Raw genomic sequence first — 18075 nt, 5'->3', positions numbered from 1 at the left:
TTTACATTTTTTTAGCTATTGTAAATGAGTTTTCTTGATTTCTTTTTCAGATTGTTTGCTGTTGGCATATATAAATACTACTGATTTCTGTACATTGATTTTGTATCCTGCGGCTTTACTGAATTCATCAGTTCTACCAGTTTTTTGGCGGAGTCATTAGGGTTTTCTAAATATAAGATCATGTCATCTGTGAACAAGGCTAATTTGGGTTCTTCCATCCAATTTGGATGCTCTTTCTTTCACTTACCTAATTGCTCTGGCTAGGACTTCCAGTATTATGTTGAGTAAAAGTGGTAAAATGGGTATTCTCATCTTTTTCCAGATATTAGAGGAAAAACATTCCGTTTTTCTCTATCTTGTATGATGTTAACTGTGTTTGTCATATATGGTCTTTATTATTTTGATGTATGTTCCTTCTATACCTGCTCTGTTGAGAGTTTTTATCATGAAGAGATGTTGAATTTTCCCAAATGCTTTTTCACCATCTATGAAATCATCATATGGTTTCCATTCTTGGTTCTGTTAATGTGATGTACCACTTTATTATTTGCATATGTTAAAACATCCTTGAATCTCTGGGATGAATCCCACTTGGTCATGGTGAATGGTCTTTTTAATTTGTTGCTGAATTAGGTTTGCTGGTATTTTGTTGAGGATTTTTTGCATCTATGTTTATCGTGAATATTGGCCTGTGGTTTTTTTAATAGTTTCAATTGGATTACTATTTGTTCTTCTTTTTTAACACGTGATAGAATTCAGCAGTGAAACCATCAGGTTCTGAACTTTTCTTTGTAAGAGACTTTTTATTACTGCTTCAATCTCATTACTTGTTATTGGTATGTTCAGGTTTTCTGTGTCTCCATGGTTCATCCTTGGTAGATTATATGTGTCCAGGAATGTATGCATTTCTTCTAGGTGTTCCGATTTGTTAGTATATAGTTATTCATAATAGACTCTAAGGATCATTTGTGTTTTCTGTGGTATCAGTTGTTTTGTGATTTTTAATGACTGCCTAATATTTCATGCCACAGATGTACTCTAATTTCTTTAATCAGTCCCTGCTGTGGGACTTTAAAATCTTACTTTTGTTCTCATGGATAATAAGCAGTGGATATTGACAATGTATTGGTTAATTCAGCTATCATTTAAAGCAATTTATAAATAGGGAAGCTTTTGTACTTGATTGGAATTTAGGAACAGAGGAAGATTCACTGATTTTTTTTTAATTAAAGCTAAGCCCCTACTTGGTAAATAATGAAATAAACAGCCCATAATAATGGCTAGATATTACCACATAGAGAAGATACTGAGTTCCTCAACAGGAGAGGAAATAGCCTCAATAATATTTGCATTTTGAAGAGAAAGGCAAATTTTATATACTACATAAATAATTTAGGAGAACAATACTTAGATATATTATTTGAGGTCGTGTGCTGTGAACTCTATGTCCGAACCTTTTTGTGCCCTAGGGATTCTAGAGCCTATGCTCTGTATGGACCCCAGACCAAGGTTAGTGGCCATCTGTACCCAAATGAGACTTGTCCATCCTCTTGAGAAAATATGTGAGATTAAGAAGAGTGATTAATTAAAAGTTAACAAAATGAGTTCTAATCCAACCCCAAAATTAAGCATTTATTTCTACTTATGGCCAAGAAGTTTCAGGTAAGCTCCAAACCATCAACAAGGGATGCATATACAAACATACAGACATGACTTGCATGCAAGCAATATCATTTTAAAGTCAAATAAACCTAGAGGGCTCAATTACGGTATTCCTGCCTCACAAGAGGTATGGCTTAGCACTGCCTGATACCCTGAGCAACAAGGAACAGGAGGAACATTCAGTAGCATCTATGGAAAGAGTCGGGAGCCCAAAAGGTGGACAGAAGCAGAAGATTACCCTAGTGCCTCATGAAGGCAGCAGGGGAGGGGACAAGGCACCAGGATTAGTGGTATAAAAGCAGCCAGGAGCAAGGATGCACCAGCAGGTGAACTCCCCTTCCTCTTAGTTCTGTATGCTACTCAGGAGCCATAGGGCTTCCTAGACATTTGTTTTTACGATTTAGATTATTAAATATTCCATAGTGATTTTCACACCACTTCATTTCTGCTAACCACACGTGAGACCAGGAAGGGGAGAGTTGTGAAATGCACCAGCCAGTGCTGGTCTGACTCCATCTTTGACATTGGTCTTCGGCAAGGATTCCTTGCCTGGTACTCTCCAGCTCTCCCAGGATGGTTATGCAGTGCTGCAAAGGGCAGTCATTCTCTATTTCTTCACACACTGCTCATCTCCAACCTCATCCATCTCATTGACACATAGCTCACTGGGATGTGGCATTTCTTTGAGGAAATATGTAGGAAAATGACAAGGAAAAAAGTAGGTACAAAGATAGAATGAAGAAAAAAGGGAAGAAAGGCAGGAAAGACTGGAACAGGAAGAGCTGCCTAAGTGTCATGGTGCTCTGCACGTCAGCCCTTCTAAATTGACCCTGGCAGGCGGCAGAGCAGCAGTTTTCACCATCATGCAGCTCTCCTGCCAACTCTAGCTGTGAAATCTGCTTGCATCAAAGGTATGTTTGCAGTTGCACAAATATCCACACTTAATGAAATGCTTATCCTAAAATAAGGCTCTTGAATTGGAAGCAAAAAAGCTCAAATGTCAGTCTACAAGTAACATGTTTGGTGGTCTTCCCGGGGGAAACAAAGATTGGACTTGGCACTAAATATGTTTAAATTTCCCACAACAAACTGAAGTGTGTCTTAATCCTTCCAACCTCAAAACTCTTCCCAGCTCTGATGGAGACCCCCCCCTTCCCTTGCTGGGGCCTAACAGTGAGAACTATCCCCAGTTGTGAGTTCATGGCCACCAAATGCAGCTACACCTTCCCTCCTTACTGACCTGCCACCATGCCCAGGGGGACCTGACATCCTGTTTGTAACCAGCTATAACTGGGCATTTAAATCAAACCTCCAAGACTATGAACCCCACACTGGTGGCTTTAAATCTAACCTAGGGTCTCACAAAATGTCAGAAATTCAGCAAACTGCACCTCAATGTTTATCTCCTCCACGTGTTCCTAATTCAGGCAGAGCAAAAGTTGAATTTGGAAGGAAAGCTGTTGCCCAAAGGAAAAGGCATTCACATGTTTTGTTACAGTTTTAAATTATGTTTTTATCAAAAGACAGCAAGAGTTTCCTGAAGAAGAAAATAAAAAAAAGACTGCATTTATAAGCTGTGCAGACATCAGAGCCAGGGAAGTCTTTCCCTGTCACCCTCTCTGGGCAGCAGCCCCTTGCCAGGTATATGGAGGCCATTCTCTGAAAACTCTAGGTTCCCCTGAAGACTTTCCGCCAGGCTTGGAACACTTAATAGAGCAGAAATCTGTTAATTTTTTTTTTCCAAGAAAAACCTCAAAGTCTCAGCTTTCCCAGCTTGAAACTGTCCTTGCAGGGGAGACTTGTGGCCGTGATGCTCAGTAACACGTCGTTTCTATTGTTCTATCAGCCTCTCTGTGAGATTACAGAGTGGCTTTCTCTGTCTGGACAATTTCCAGACTGTTCAGTGTACGCTGGTGAGCTACTTATGTTTGAGACTTGCAGAATCTAATTTGCAAAGGCAATTTCTTTCCATGCCAACTTTTAGGAAGATGACTTGAAACTATGGGAACAGTATACAAGTACGATCTATATCAAGCCCCAGTACCTGTGTCAGTATAATTCTCTGCCCCCTCACTACACACATGCACAATCACACATGCATATATGCATAACATATAAGTCTCACAGCTGTAAGCATATATATCATTCCTGACCATTTTATATGACAGTATTCAAACTAGTCCCCTTGGTAAAAATGGAATAACCATCAGCCTGGTATTCAGAAAAAATGTTGGCCTGATTTCCTGAATAAATGGCTTGAGTCAGCAGGTCAAATTCAGCTTGGTGCACCATTCATTAAAAATTCTAAATAATTAGATTTTGTATTGATAACTCAGCTTCTCCATCTATCTTATCGCCCTTTTTGTCTGCAATGCAAATTCTGCCTGTTTTTAAGCCTACCTCAATTCCCATTTCTTATGTCCTTACCCTAAGATCAGTCCAAATCAATCACCATCTTCTCTAGATTCCTACAATTTATCATCATTCCAACCATCTTGAACAACCCACTTCTGACAGGCTTATCTCCCCAACTCAGATCATGTTCCTTAAAGTGGAGAATTTGTATGTATTCCTTGCAGAACCTAACACAGTAATGAGCCTATGCAGGTAGATACATTAGTAACACTCATCGATTGATGATTGCATTGATGGAAGTGCAGCAGCCTCAGTCAGCTTGTGAATCTGTTTGGAGTGGTTAGGTGAGAAGTACAAATCTTCCTTCTGCATATTATCTGCAGGTGATCTTGAAGATAAACACACATCACTCCAGTTAACTTTAAGATGTGTATAAAAGTCTCGTGGACTGACAGTTAAAACTGAGGTGGTAGAGATCACATCATCCAACTTTCTTATTTTACAGGTTTTAATTAGATATATGTTTTCTTGTCTAATTGTTGTGCCTGTGAGTCTTATGTTCTCTGAGGCTATGCTTCTCAAACTTTAATAAGCAATCGAATCAAAGATAGCTTTTTAAAACACAGATTGCTGGGTCCCACCCTAGAGTTTTCCATTGGGCAGGTCCAAGCTGGGGCCTGAGAATTTGCATTTCTAGTAAGCTCCCAGATAATGCCAGTGTTACCAGTCTGTGTACCATACTTTTCCACAAACTCTCCACCCCAGGACAGGCTAGGTGCCACTCTGGGCTTCCCCAGCACCCTGGCTCTTCCTTTGTCATGGCTTATATCATACTGTATTTAATATATTTTATATGGCTTATATCATACTGTATTTTAATACATTTTACATAGCTGGCTGCCCTATAGACTCCTACATTCTTTGATAGCAGGAACCACTATTATTCATCTTTGAATCTTGTTGTCTTAACACAAAATGTACCCTTATTGTAGGTACTCAATAAATGAAAAGAGGAGGAGGCTCAATAAATTCAATCAAATTATACTGAACTGAGGTGTACAGATACTTCATTTAATCCAAATGTTGAATTTTGCTGCCATTCAGCCCCCAAAAGAAAATACATCATTAGTAATTGTGAGACTCTGGTTCTTAAGAAATCACATTGATTTGGATAATATGCAAAAAAGGTCAGTGGACCCATAACTAGCCGCTCCTAACAAGGTCCATCCAAGTCCACATGACAGGCACAATGCCGCCTGTTGGGAGCACGTTGGATCACAGAGCAGTCACTGTCCTCCAGGAGCACATGCCCAATGAAGAGAGGGCACACAACTGAAAAGGGAACTCACTCAAGACTGACTGCAGGCTTCTCAGTAAGGAACAGACTTGGGGTGGGATCAAGGGCTTGAACCAAGTGGAGAAGCTATAGTTTCCGGAGAGATCATTCAGACAGAAGGCAGCATGGACTAAAGGCCCTGGGGTATCACTGCCTGGGGCCCAGTCATGATGCCACTAACTTCCAGGTGTGTGAACTTAAGGAAGCTACTTACTATTATTATCTCCATTTTACACATTAAACAGTGAGGCATACTTGTGCCTCAGTGTTTAATCTGTAAAATGGAGATAGTAAGAGACCAGCACCTGCCATCTACCAAGCACTCAATAAAAGCTGTTAGTATTATTATCACCACTATTATTTGTATTATTTGGTTTATAATCAGAAGATCTCCAATGCACCATGCAGAAGCAATCAGGAACGCTTGGTTCTTGGAATAGTTCTCATGTGTGGCATATGCAAGGCAGCGGTGAATAGAGAGAATTCAATTTGGGGGTATGAGAGAAGGAAGATATTCAATGTTTACTAAGATCTCACAGTATGCCAAGAAAACCTTGTAAAATTTGATTTTACTTTAATAATAATCAAATCTTTCTCTTTCTCATTTATCAGATTGTGTCCCATCTATTTTTATGACCTAATTTACCGCTAGAAAGGTCAAAAAAATCCTCTAAATTTTAATATTATCATTAGTAACATAAACTCAGCAGGTGAAAATTATGATAGTGGGTGCTTTGTAGCAGAGAAAAATAAGAAATGTCATACTGAGAAATGAACTGAGAAAATAACATGCCAGGAGCACCATAATAAAATTAATCTTTACCAGCAATAGAGTTAGTATCATACAAGATAAATCAAACCGACTAATTCTGGATGCACATACATACATTTTTAAAAAGTATTTCACTTTAATGTCTTCTGTTTGCTGCTCTATTTTTATTGGTTGAGGAGATTTTTCATGTTAGTACTTTTTCAGACTGTGAAGGGCGTGGACTTGAGTAGCTATAGCAGTGTGGGTTACATTTTCTACATACTGAAGAGAAACACACAGCTATTTTTGAGATCAAGTGTATTTTTTCATTTGGTTATGTCTACAGTGGCATATAGTAAAACTAAAAATAAAATACTACAACAGTTTAAATAATGAATGGGGTTACTGGATACAAAGGGATTTTTTTTTTCTCATTTTTAGATCATTTTTGTTTAACATGGCTGTCACAAAACTAGACCAAAAGAAAGTCATTTAATTGCCAGCTTGAGACCACAATTTAAGCATGGTGTGAACTGTGATAGTCATTATTAAGTTATGATCCAGGCAGCAGTGATCCTCTTAGTATTTAATGGGAAACATTAAGAAATTGAAATGATCCTTTCCTATCAAAGTCTCTGTTCTTTATGTAGAATATTCTACTTGGGGGCTATATATTATGTATCATAATCCTATTTTTCAAATAAGAATTAAACAACAATATATACATACATGTATATATGCAAACACATATATATGTTATAAGTATGTGGGAGGGGGTTATATATAAACTATAAAAGGCAAATATCTGAATGTTAATAGCATTTATATCTTGGTAGTAGAATTTCAGTTAATTTTTAATCTTTACTTTGTATATTTTCTACAGTGAATACATATTTTTATTTGTAATGAGAAAACAAAGGTTATTACTAAGAAAGTCAACTAGAAAATATGTCTTATATTTTGGAAAAGAAAGGAAAAAGGTTATAAGCTTATGGTTTGGTCTCCAAAAAAATTAAAAGTTAATACTTAAAACATTGAAAGCATTGATAATAGATACAAATGAAAAATTAACTTCCTTACCTCCTTCAGCCTATGAGATTAAAGAAATTGTGTTATTTTAAAATGATACTACAATAAATGCATTTAGAAACCAAAAGGCTGTAAAATGTCCAAAGCGATTGCATAGTTTTTTTCACTATCCACCATACATATATATTCCTCATAGACTTCTAGCTCACTCCAGGCCCAGGGTACTGACCAAACCCTTATGATGGCCAGTCATTTTCACCCATGAGGTCTGGCCTGTCTATGTAGTAACAAATTCATTTGATGTAATATTAGAGGGTCTACTATTTATATTTTTTCTTTTAAAAATATCAGTTGCATCTGTGTACAGAGCACTGTGCCAGGTACTGAGGACACTGTTGCTCTGTAGAGATTATACGTACAGTCATCACATAAAATTCAAACAGATGTCTTTGAGGGTGAAAGGCAGCACTGTTGCTACTTCTGTGGGGACAACAGGTGCACTGGGACCATGCAAGAGGCTGGAAAGGGGTATTCCCAGCCTGAATGCCACTGTAGATATAACCAAATGAAAAAATACACTTGATCTCAAAAATAGCTGTTTCTCTTCAGTATGTAGAAAATGTAACTCACACTGCTATAGCTACTCAAGTCCACGCCCTTCACAGCCTGAAGTACTACCATGAAAAATCTCCTGACGCTTCCATTGTGCAGACCTTGACCATGGAAGGCTGCTGGGAAAGGGCACAGGTGGTGAGAGCCCATCACCCTCATCTTCCCTATTTCCAGCTGCCTTTCTAAGACCTCAGCTCTAATATTTTAAAATATTAGAGACAATACCTTTTTATTTATGTATTTATTTATTTTTTGAGATGGAGTCTCACTCTGTTGCCCAGGTTGGAGTGCAGTGGTGTGATCTTGGCTCACTGCAACCTCCACCTCCCGGGTTCAATCAGTTCTGCCTCAGCTTCCCAAGTAGCTGGGATTACAGGCGCATGCTGCCATGCCTGGCTAATTTTTATATTTTTAGTAGAGACGGGGTTTCACCATATTGGTCAGGCTGGTCTCCTGACATCAAGTAATCCACTTGCCTTGGCCTCCCAAAGTGCTGGGATTACAGGTGCAAGCCACCGCACCCAGCCTAGAGGCAATACTTCTAATTCTTCGTGATCTCTGATTCTGGTATCAATATTCTGCTAGCTGTGTAGACTTGACTTGTTTAAATGATTTTAGCTCGCCCCTCTCTGCTTCACACATAGAATCTTTCCATTCTTCCTTCAGAATGGCTTCTTTCCATTCCTTCCGAATGGCTTCTGTATCCACCTTTTCTTTCTCTTCCTGTCACCTCTGTGGTTCCACCTTATTGCCACATCTTTGGGGTGTGGCTGGAGAAGTACTGGGGGCCTCCTTGCCTGAGCCTCTCCACCTGCCCAGCCAATCCTGCATGTGGCCCAACCACAGTCTTTTGGAGTGCTGCTTTGACCTTGGCCTTCCCCTACCCACATCCTTCAAATCAAGAGAGCATGTGTCCCACCTCTTCTTCTTCATTGGCCCCAGCACTCTGCCTTTGAAATCCCTCCCTGTTGCACAGACTGTGGTTAAAAGTCACACTAAAGAAGTCCGTCACCCGCAAACAGCAGCAGCCAGCCAGCCCCCTCAGTCCCTGCTAATGCTGCTCCTCAGCCAGCCCCTGGGTGGCTTCCTCCCTGCTCCCCTTTCCTTTCATGTTTGTGCAAGAACCACAGCTCACCAGGCCTGCCTGGAGCCTGGCTGGCTCCTGAGTGAGCTAGGACTATAGGCAGCCCTCAGGAGGGATTTGGTCGCAGAGTGCCACAGGCACTCAATATCCACGCAACCGGCAACCTAGTGTAGTGGTTAGGACTCTGGAGCGAGACAGCATTGGTTCAGATCCTGAGTCTGCTTCTTACTAGTTTTGTGACCTTGGGCAAGTCATTAGCCTCATTATTCTTCATTTTCTTAACCTGTAAATTAAGAATGTAATAGCCTGACTTCGAAGAGCACTTATGACAATTGAGTTTATATTTGTCAAGTGCTGATAACACTTCCTGCATATAGTAAGTACTGTACAGATGTTTGTTAAATAAATATAACCAAAGATGACCTAGAAAGAAGGCCACCAGGATAAATGCTGTATCTGGATATCTCTGGCACTAAACTACACTGAGTTTTTATCTTTCTTTAAAGGGTCCTTTGTGTGACCCGTAACTAGTTCTCACCTATTTTAATCTTTGCAATTGGAAATCTTAGAAAACACGGTTCTTGGAGTTGTCTAAAGACATAATGTATGTGCTCCCGATCCGGCAATTGAACCCCAATAAGGTGGAACATCTCAGAATGTAAAATATGGTCACATCATGATGAATCACTGCATCTTGGAGCCCCACACGTCTGCTTTCAGATTATCTCTCTGATGCTGAAAACTATTGGGCCTCTGAGGCTCCCCTTATACAGACCTTGACCATCAAAGGCTGCTGGGAAAGGGCAGAGGTGGTGAGAGCCCACGACCCTCGGGATGGGCAGTGCCAAGATTTCACAACTGATTAGATCAGCAAGGCCTTGGGATTGCTTGCCCCACAGGAAATTCCTGCGATCCTGCTCACTATTTGGGGATGGATGCATTCTTATGTTCCCATAAGAAACCATAAAAAATTCTAAAGCTTAGTCACTCATGCTCATCAATCCTTTCCTCATCCATTTGGTTTTTTATTTTTTTTCTCACTCTGCTTCCTCTTTCCTCTCTAATTCTTACTGGCATCAGAAATAAAGGATAAGTTTATATGGTCTGTACCAAGCTGGCTACCTGAATCTGAAGGAAAGGTCCAAGTCAGGGAAAAGGGCACAGAGCAGGCATGGAATCAGGGAGCAGGAAGACACTGAGGAGGTCATCCACTTCAATCCTGTCTTTGTACAAACAGCAAAAATGAAACAAAGAAACACAGCAGGCCAGCGGCAAATAGAACCAGTGTCTTCTGTGTCCAAATCATCATGTTTTCAATATTCCAGGCCATTGTTTGAGGCTCATTCTTTCATTTATCAGCCACTGGGCACCTGCTATGTGCCCATAAAGGAAAGTGTGAAGGGATATCTCCATTCTCCATCCTCCCCCAGCCACAGTTCTAATCATATAAGGAATAATTTGAAGGTTATTGGCAACAGGCACATCATTTGATGGATTGCTTTTGATACTTTGCAAAATGTGAGTAAAGGATAAGAATGTAGCTGATACACATCTTGACAATTATCTATAGGGCCCCAGATTTCATGAAGTGTGATGTTTAAGAGTAGGGCCTATGAGCAATTAGCAGAACTGAGACAACAGCACAAGAAGGCCATGGAACAAGCAGGCAGGGAAGGAAAACGAGCCTTGTGGTATGCTGCTGGCAGAGTCCGGGGTGACATGGAGAATCTTTACCACATAGATCTTGTCCACTGTCCCACTCATCTTGCACTAGCAGCTATGGAGGCCGCCAGCCCTTGGAGGGTCATAGGGGAAGTCACTTGGCGGTGGTTTCTCTATTTAGGGGGTGGGTGATGTCACTCAGTATGTTACTTAATTAAGTATTCAGTGACTGGCTATCCTTACCTATAGCTCTTCAAAACAACAACTGTATATCATTGGTTTCTTTTTCTTTCTTTAATTATAAGGATAATAACAACAACACTGACAGAAAAATAGAGAAAATAGAAAATATCCACTATTTTTGAACACAACCACAGTTATCATTTTTGCATAAATATTTTTATATAATTGTAGTCAAAGTCTTACACAGAATTGTTGCATGGATTCAGTACCCCAAGTATATATTAACACTTGTTCCATATCCAGTCAATCCTGTGAATCATAAAAGTGAGTAATGGTTGTAATAATGATGCCACAATATATTCCTAGAAATTTATAGTTTTTGAAAGCGCTGTCTCACTTATATTTGGTCCTCACAGCAACCATGGGGAAGAGGCATATGGTATTATCCATGTTTTTCATTAAAGAAAGTTAAGGCTTAGAGAAATGCCCTGCCTAAAGTTATCTAGTATGTAAATAATGTGACAGATTTAGAACACAGCTTCCATTCGGCCATTCTGCCTCACTTGCTTAGATGTGATTACTGTCTAAAGAAGGCAGTGGTTTTGTGGAGGAAACAAACAGGTGAAATGTGATGTATAAGTGATGAACTGCCATATAAGTGGTGTAGGAAATGTGTGCAGATAAGGAAGCCTTGCAAGTGGCCTGAAACAGATGCCTCTGGGAGATACAGGACTTGTGCTGTGTGTAAAATGTAAGTAGGAAGTGGCAAGGCAAGGAGGAGAGAGCTTTCCAAGAGCATTTCTGGACATAGCATAGAAAGAAGATATGCTAGTTTGATAGGAGTAAGCCCAAAATGCCAAGCAGTAGCATCTGACTTTTTCCTGTAGGTTATCAGAAAGCATCTGAAGTTTTAACCAGAGATAGATGAGATAAAAGTCACATATTAGAAAATTGACCTGGTGGTATTATGTAAGATAGACTGGAAGAGGAAGAGCCTAGAGGCAGAGACAAAGTAGGAGGTTCCTGCAGCGGTTAAAGTGGTCAAAGTGTGAAATCTGCCAGGTGCAGTGGCTCATGCCTGTAATCCCAGTGCTTTGGGAAGCTGAGGCAAGAGGATCGCTTCAGGCCAGGAGTTCAAGACCAGCCTGCTCAACATAGTGAGACCGCATCCCTAAAACAAAGTATGAAACAAGTAGAACCGAGAGTAGAGCACTAGTGGAAATGGGAATGCAGCAGGAGAGACATCTCATAGACACTTGAGAGAATTTGGATTTAGAGACATCTTAAAAGCACTTAGGGGATAGTAGAGAATGAATCAAAGACAAAATGAGGGTTTGAGCGCCAGCAAGTGGAAGAATGATGCTGACTTTAATAAAAACAGAAAAGTTAAAAGAGGATGCAGTTTGATGAGTGAGATGAACTGGGTTTTAGTCATAAAATTATAGAATTTTAGAAAATTACATTAGGAAGGACCTGGACTCAGATTTTTTTTTTTTTTTGAGACAGTCTAGCTCTGTTGCCCAGGCTGGAGTGCAGTGGTGCAAACTCAGCTCACTGCAACCTCCACCTTCCGGGTTCAAGCAATTCTCCTGTCTCAGCCTCCCAAGTAGCTGGGACTACAGACATGCACTACCACGCTCGGCTAATTTTTGTATGTTCAGTAGAGACAGGGTTTCGCCATGTTGGCCAGGCTGGTCTTGACCTGACCTCAAGTGATCCACCTGCCTCGGTCTCCCAAAGTGCTGGGATTACAGGCGTGAGCCACTGCACCCGGCCTAAGGACATTTCTTTAAATGAAGCTTTACATAGGAGCCCTGTATCATTAAGCAAAAGAAAGGAGTGAAAGAGTAGAATTCCAGAGATGTGTCCCCTTGGACCATCCATGTCACCTCTATAAAGCTAATGAGGTTCCATCAGGTACTATTCAAAGATGATTGGCCCTACCCAGCCCCTCATTTTTAGACAAGTGGTCTGGGTCTTGAAGATGTTGAGTAATTTGCCAAGGTCCCCTGACTGCTGGAGGAAGAGCCAAGGCTGAAACCCAAGTATTTAGTGTCTCTTCCACTGCCTCATGGCCACCTCTCATTCTGAATTTGAACTGGGCATTGGTAAATTCAGGCAGACAAGCCCAGTGGTCAGTTGGTGGTAAAGAACAGAAGCTTAAAGAATTAAGATTGATCATAGCTGAACCCATGAGAATGAAAGAAAGGGAACAGGTAAGAAAAATTGGGGAGCACACTTTGGCAAGGGCCAAAGCTAGAGAAGAGGAGGAAGAGAGTAGCCTCTTCTTTACATTCACTGGGCCAGCAGAGGGAACAAAAAAAGCCAGTGAAGATTAAACAAGAAATTAAGAGGAAAAAGACCAGGACCTCCTGTGTAGCAGATGTGAGGCAGATGGTTTAAGAGGGGCCAATGTCAAGGGTGTCAAATATCACATGGTAAGAGGACTGGGAAAATAATCATTTGGCAAGAAGAGGGTTACTGGAAATATCTCAGAGTAGATTTGTTGGAGTGACTGATGAAAAAGCTGAGATTTCAGATGATGAGGCAGTAGACACAGGTGGACAACATGTATTCAAGAAGCTTTGCAACAGAAAGAAAACAGCCCTAAAGGTAAGGAAACCACAGGAATAATTAAGTGAAAGCAGTAGCAGAAGGATTTTATAAGGCGGGGAAGCCATTTTCTTGGTCCTTAGGGGCTTGGGTAGGTGGAGAGAAACAAAAACAAAATAACAAAGCATGATTCTAGCTCAATAAACTATTGAAAAAGAGCTCCTCTAAATGATAAATTACTTTGATCATTTCTCAAAGTAAGTGATGAGGACTCTTAGAAGGGAAATTTCTGCCTTCAAGTAGCTAACTCTTTAAGAAGTCTTTTAAAAAGTCTGTGACATCTAGTTTCCAGTTATTGAAAACCTCTTCTCCAGCCCTTTAATGATTCCTTCTACGTATCACAGAAATTAGAGTTAAAAGGTAGACTGAGAAAAGATTTATTAGGTAATCTCCAATCTCATGTCAAGTGCAGAATTGTTACCTGCAGTGCATTTTCTAGTCTGGTGTGCTTTTACTGTGTTCTTCCCACTTCCTTTGAGAGACTACTTCATAATCCAATAGATCTCACTGAGAGGAAACTGTTGATCTCCATCCTAATGTTCCCGTCCCGCTGTGTACTTTGTATACCACTAACAATTCATACTTAGTAACCTTCCACCTCCCACCCCATCCCCACTCACTCACTTCTACTTTGTAATTGCTAGGCATCTGGAACCTCTTTTCTGGAATATCTGATAGACTCATCATTCTTCTGGGCATGTTGCATCTATCAGGCTAAAGGATTTTAAGGTGATAAAAGGATAAAGGGTCTTCATAACTTTATGTTTCTAATGATAAAACTTTCCTATTCTGATAAAGTCCTTTCCATTCTCTAGAGATTTCGGGTGGAGAGAGTAATAAGGACCATGAACTTTTTAAGAAAGGAGCAAAACCATGTGTAATTTATGATTCAATGTCCTTATGTGTTCCCCAATTACTAAAAAGATAAGTTGGAATGTCCTGTGTAGAGAATATGAAATCCCACTGAGAGACTGTTCCCAGAAGAATTTTGGCTTCACCAGTCTACTCTCATGGATCTTATAACCTGAGCATCTCCGTAGAGGGGTCCAGAAGGATGCCAGCACATGCAGTGGTTTGTGTTACAAGATAGAAACACTGAGCTTAGGAATCTACCTTTTTTATATCAAGTGTAAGCAAGCCTGCTCTTTGTCCCACAAGAAAACATCAAGATTTCCTGCTGCAAACAAAACCAGAGAAAGGCCCCATAAAAAGAGGTGTCAGAGCCTTGCTTCTAAGTTCAGAAACGTGCACATCCTACTTCCTGGCTAATCCTACTTCCTCCAAAATATTTTGACAAGATGCTATAGAAACCTTAAGTTGAATATTTCCAAAACTGAACACACAATCTTCTCCCAGACTAGCTTCTTTCTCCATTTTCCTATTCACTGAGCCACCTACTTGTTCTCAATATTTTCATCAGCCACCAGGTCACCAGATTTTTTTTTTTAGTTCCACCTCTTAAATGCTGTTTGCACTCTGCATGGGTTTTGACTGTCATCATCAAAAGGCAAAAATGGATACACTTTTGCAGTAGGCTGACTCCAGTTTCATTTGCCTCCAAACCAATGTCCTAAAATGCAGAACTGAACACTCTTCACTTGTTAAGCCTCCCAGATAAAAGCTACACTTCTTACCATGATCTACCTACTTCTCCAGCTTCATCTTCTCATATTTCTTTCTTTTAGACCTTTTATAAGAATTGCCTGCTGGTCCCTGGGTAAGCTTGCACTTCTGATCAGTTTGAATGCCATATCCTTAAAAACTTAGAACTTCTTGGCATATAGTAGGCATGTGATGTATATATGTAGCAGAAATATTTATTTGGTGGCTGAAAGTAAAAACAGGCTTAGCTTAAGTGCAACAGGGAATTGGTTTGGGAATTAATTAATTCCACATTCTCTCTGTGTATTCCCTTCGCCTTAACCAATCATGATGATGGAGCTCTTTTGACAAATGTGATAACTTAGATTTCTAGACATTAAATAAAAACAAAGAGAGAGGGTACAGTTGTTGCTTATATCTACTTTGTAGACTACCCCATACTTGGAGATTATCGATAATTGTCCTTATCTTGTTCAACTGAACAATACCAATGTAAATACAGACAAATCAAATTAACCTTATTTTTCTAAGGAACCCATGATTAGTGAGTCATTAAAACAAAACTCTCCTTTTCTAATAATTGGAAAAGGTAAAACCACAACATATAATATGGCTGTCTAAAATCACTATCCTGTCTTCTATCCCTTGAAACACAGCTATATTAACTTTAACTGTTCTCTTTGGCAAAATGGATGACATAAGCATTCACCCATCTAATTAGCTCTGTGACTTTGTCAGCAAGAGCCTGAGCCTATACCATGCCCAAGGCAGGCTTAGGATCTGGAGCTTAGTCAGTAGTGACTCTTTTGAGTGGTCACAAGTTGGTCCACTTCACTCAATGCTATGCTATAGACTATTTAATATGCTTGGACACACCCTTGACTCTAATGGAAATGATGTTTTCCCTTTTGGAGATTCTTGAGGCCAGTTTATTATAAGATGCAAGCAAGCATTCCTTGGAGCCTGCCTGATCAGCTTCAATGATACTGTACCACTTCCAGCATAGTTCTTCTGCCTCCTAGAGGAGTCAGAAAAACAGCTCCATCTCCAACCTGGACAAAACTCACAGATGTCCCCAAAAGCTGAGATGTCTGCCAAGCCTTGGGTGTCCGTCAAGCCAAGGCCTGCTGGACTGTTGTGGGAGCCATGCAGAGAGATGTGTCCACTCCAGTCACTGGCCATGACTGCGTGAGGACACACCATTTGTGGTCAGCAGAGCACACACTCCAGTATCCAATCTCAAGAAATACTTCCACAGAATGGTGACCCTAAGACTCTTATCTTTCCATACTAATTTTTCCAACCCTAAAACATCACCAAAGCAAGAGTCACTGGGTCTTATCTGGCTCCTTGTAGACATTGTTGATGCAGCAGCATTTCTTTGAACCTTGCTCAGAGTCCCCCTTTCTATGTGACTCCACTTTTGGACCTGGGGAGAAAACAGCATTCTCAGGTGGTCTGTCTGTTCCACCCTTGCCTTTCTCTGCTGGCTCCTGACATCTGCCTGCCCTCTGCAGTCCATTTCCCTCAATGAACCTGGATCTTCAACTGTGTGATGGCCCCAGGACACCACTCAGTCTTGGCAATTAATGTGGGCCTGTTATCTGCTAAACTCATTCTGAATAATTTCATTTGGCCCCAATTATCATCCAGGCTGTGAACAGATCACCCTCTTTTGGAGATACTATTTCCACTCAGCTCCAGGGTTCATTTTTTGTATTTTTTTAATGATGCAATCATTATCCTAGTTAATGTTCTTCCATCCACTTTCTTCCTACACCTCTCTTGGGAGACCTTACAAAGCTTCAGCTTGCATCTGCTCAACAATCTTAACCTCCCAGGCCTGGAAGTCCATCTGCCATGTCCCTGTGGGACCTATTTGTCCTTAGGGCATACAACTAACAGAATTCAGCAGGCCCATTGACCCCACTACCCTAGAAGGATGATGTGTACACATAGACCTGCTCTGTTCCAATGGAGAAAGTGCCTAATCAGCCTAATCGGAAAGTACCAAATGTTATTTTATCATAGCAGGAATTTCTATTTCCTTTCCTGCAATTCCTCTTTATAAATGTTCTAATCCCATCTACATAATAAGCCTTTGGATTTGTTCTATTTTAAAATTCTTCATTGTGTTTCCATTGAGGCTGGCTCCCAAGATCCTGTTTTTGATTTGTAAGAGCATCTTTCATCTCTAGTAACCTTTGATGTACAGCTGGCTGCAGACTTAGCTTAGACCACTCCCCAAACTCTTTCTGACTCCTGTCCTTATTGGGATTTTCCTACCATCAGCCTGAGGCCTGTTATACCCTCTAGCCAACCAAGTTCTTCCCTGTGATATATCATCACATCACTGTGATTTTCTCAATTCTTTACCTTATCCATTTTCATTTCTCATTCAGTCTTCATCACTTGGTCTTCAGCAAATAAGTGGGACCTTAAGTGGAGCCTCTAAAATGCTTATCAGATATTACCAACTGCAATTTCTCAGTAGAGCCTTCTTTCTTGGCAATTTCTAATTACCCCAGGATTACAAAGTAGTAGCTCATAAGTTAAATTAAGCTCAAAGATCTGTTTTGATGGCATGTGCTGGGTTTATTTTTCTTTGAATGCCTTCAGGTGTGGTTTTCACTTTTTGCAGGCTCGGCATGCTCCCAATACTTCCTGTATTCTTGGATCTGACCAGTTTTGTTACTTTGTACTAACTATCTAAATATCTCTCCTATAACCACTTCCAGTTCTGGGGACACCTGTCAACCCATTTGTTCAGACCTTCTGAATTCTTCTTCATCCATTCGGCTCTCCCTACCTGTTCTCTATCATCCCTGCAGGTTCCCCGCCACTGCTCAATATACTAGTCCTTCTTTGGAGCCATCTTTCAGTGAGCAACTTTCCTCCAGTAAGACTCAACTTCCCTAATGATTCTACTATCCCATATATGCAGGTCATATATGCAGATCATTAATTTGACTTTCCATTAAATCACTCCCCATTTTGAGTTCTAATATCAAAAGTCTAGGATGATATGAGTTAAATCTTCATCTGTTTTTAAATGTAAAAGACCACAGAAAGAACTAAAAATAGTCCAGCCTCAATGTTTCACGTGTTATTGGCTTGTTGTACAACTCTTCATTTTTAGTTTTCAAAAAAAAGAATTTACCAAGCTTTGCTTTATCTGCCTCTTGG

General features: G+C 40.3%; 1 protein-coding gene and 1 long non-coding RNA gene across 3 annotated transcripts in view; one reads left to right on the top strand and one right to left on the bottom strand.

Annotated features, from left to right (window-relative positions):
- LOC134756983 (uncharacterized) overlaps positions 1-18075 on the bottom strand; it is a 173830-nt gene that overhangs the window by 88272 nt on the left and 67483 nt on the right. The gene's annotated exons all lie outside the window — the stretch shown is intronic.
- Positions 1-18075, top strand: part of ENOX1 (ecto-NOX disulfide-thiol exchanger 1) — a 573843-nt gene that overhangs the window by 531711 nt on the left and 24057 nt on the right. The gene's annotated exons all lie outside the window — the stretch shown is intronic.

The sequence above is a fragment of the Gorilla gorilla genome, chromosome 14, assembly GCF_029281585.2.
Source record: "Gorilla gorilla gorilla isolate KB3781 chromosome 14, NHGRI_mGorGor1-v2.1_pri, whole genome shotgun sequence".
Taxonomy (NCBI): domain Eukaryota; kingdom Metazoa; phylum Chordata; class Mammalia; order Primates; family Hominidae; genus Gorilla; species Gorilla gorilla.
The sequence above is the reverse complement of the archived record's forward strand: the minus strand, read 5'-3'. Positions and strand labels throughout refer to the sequence as shown.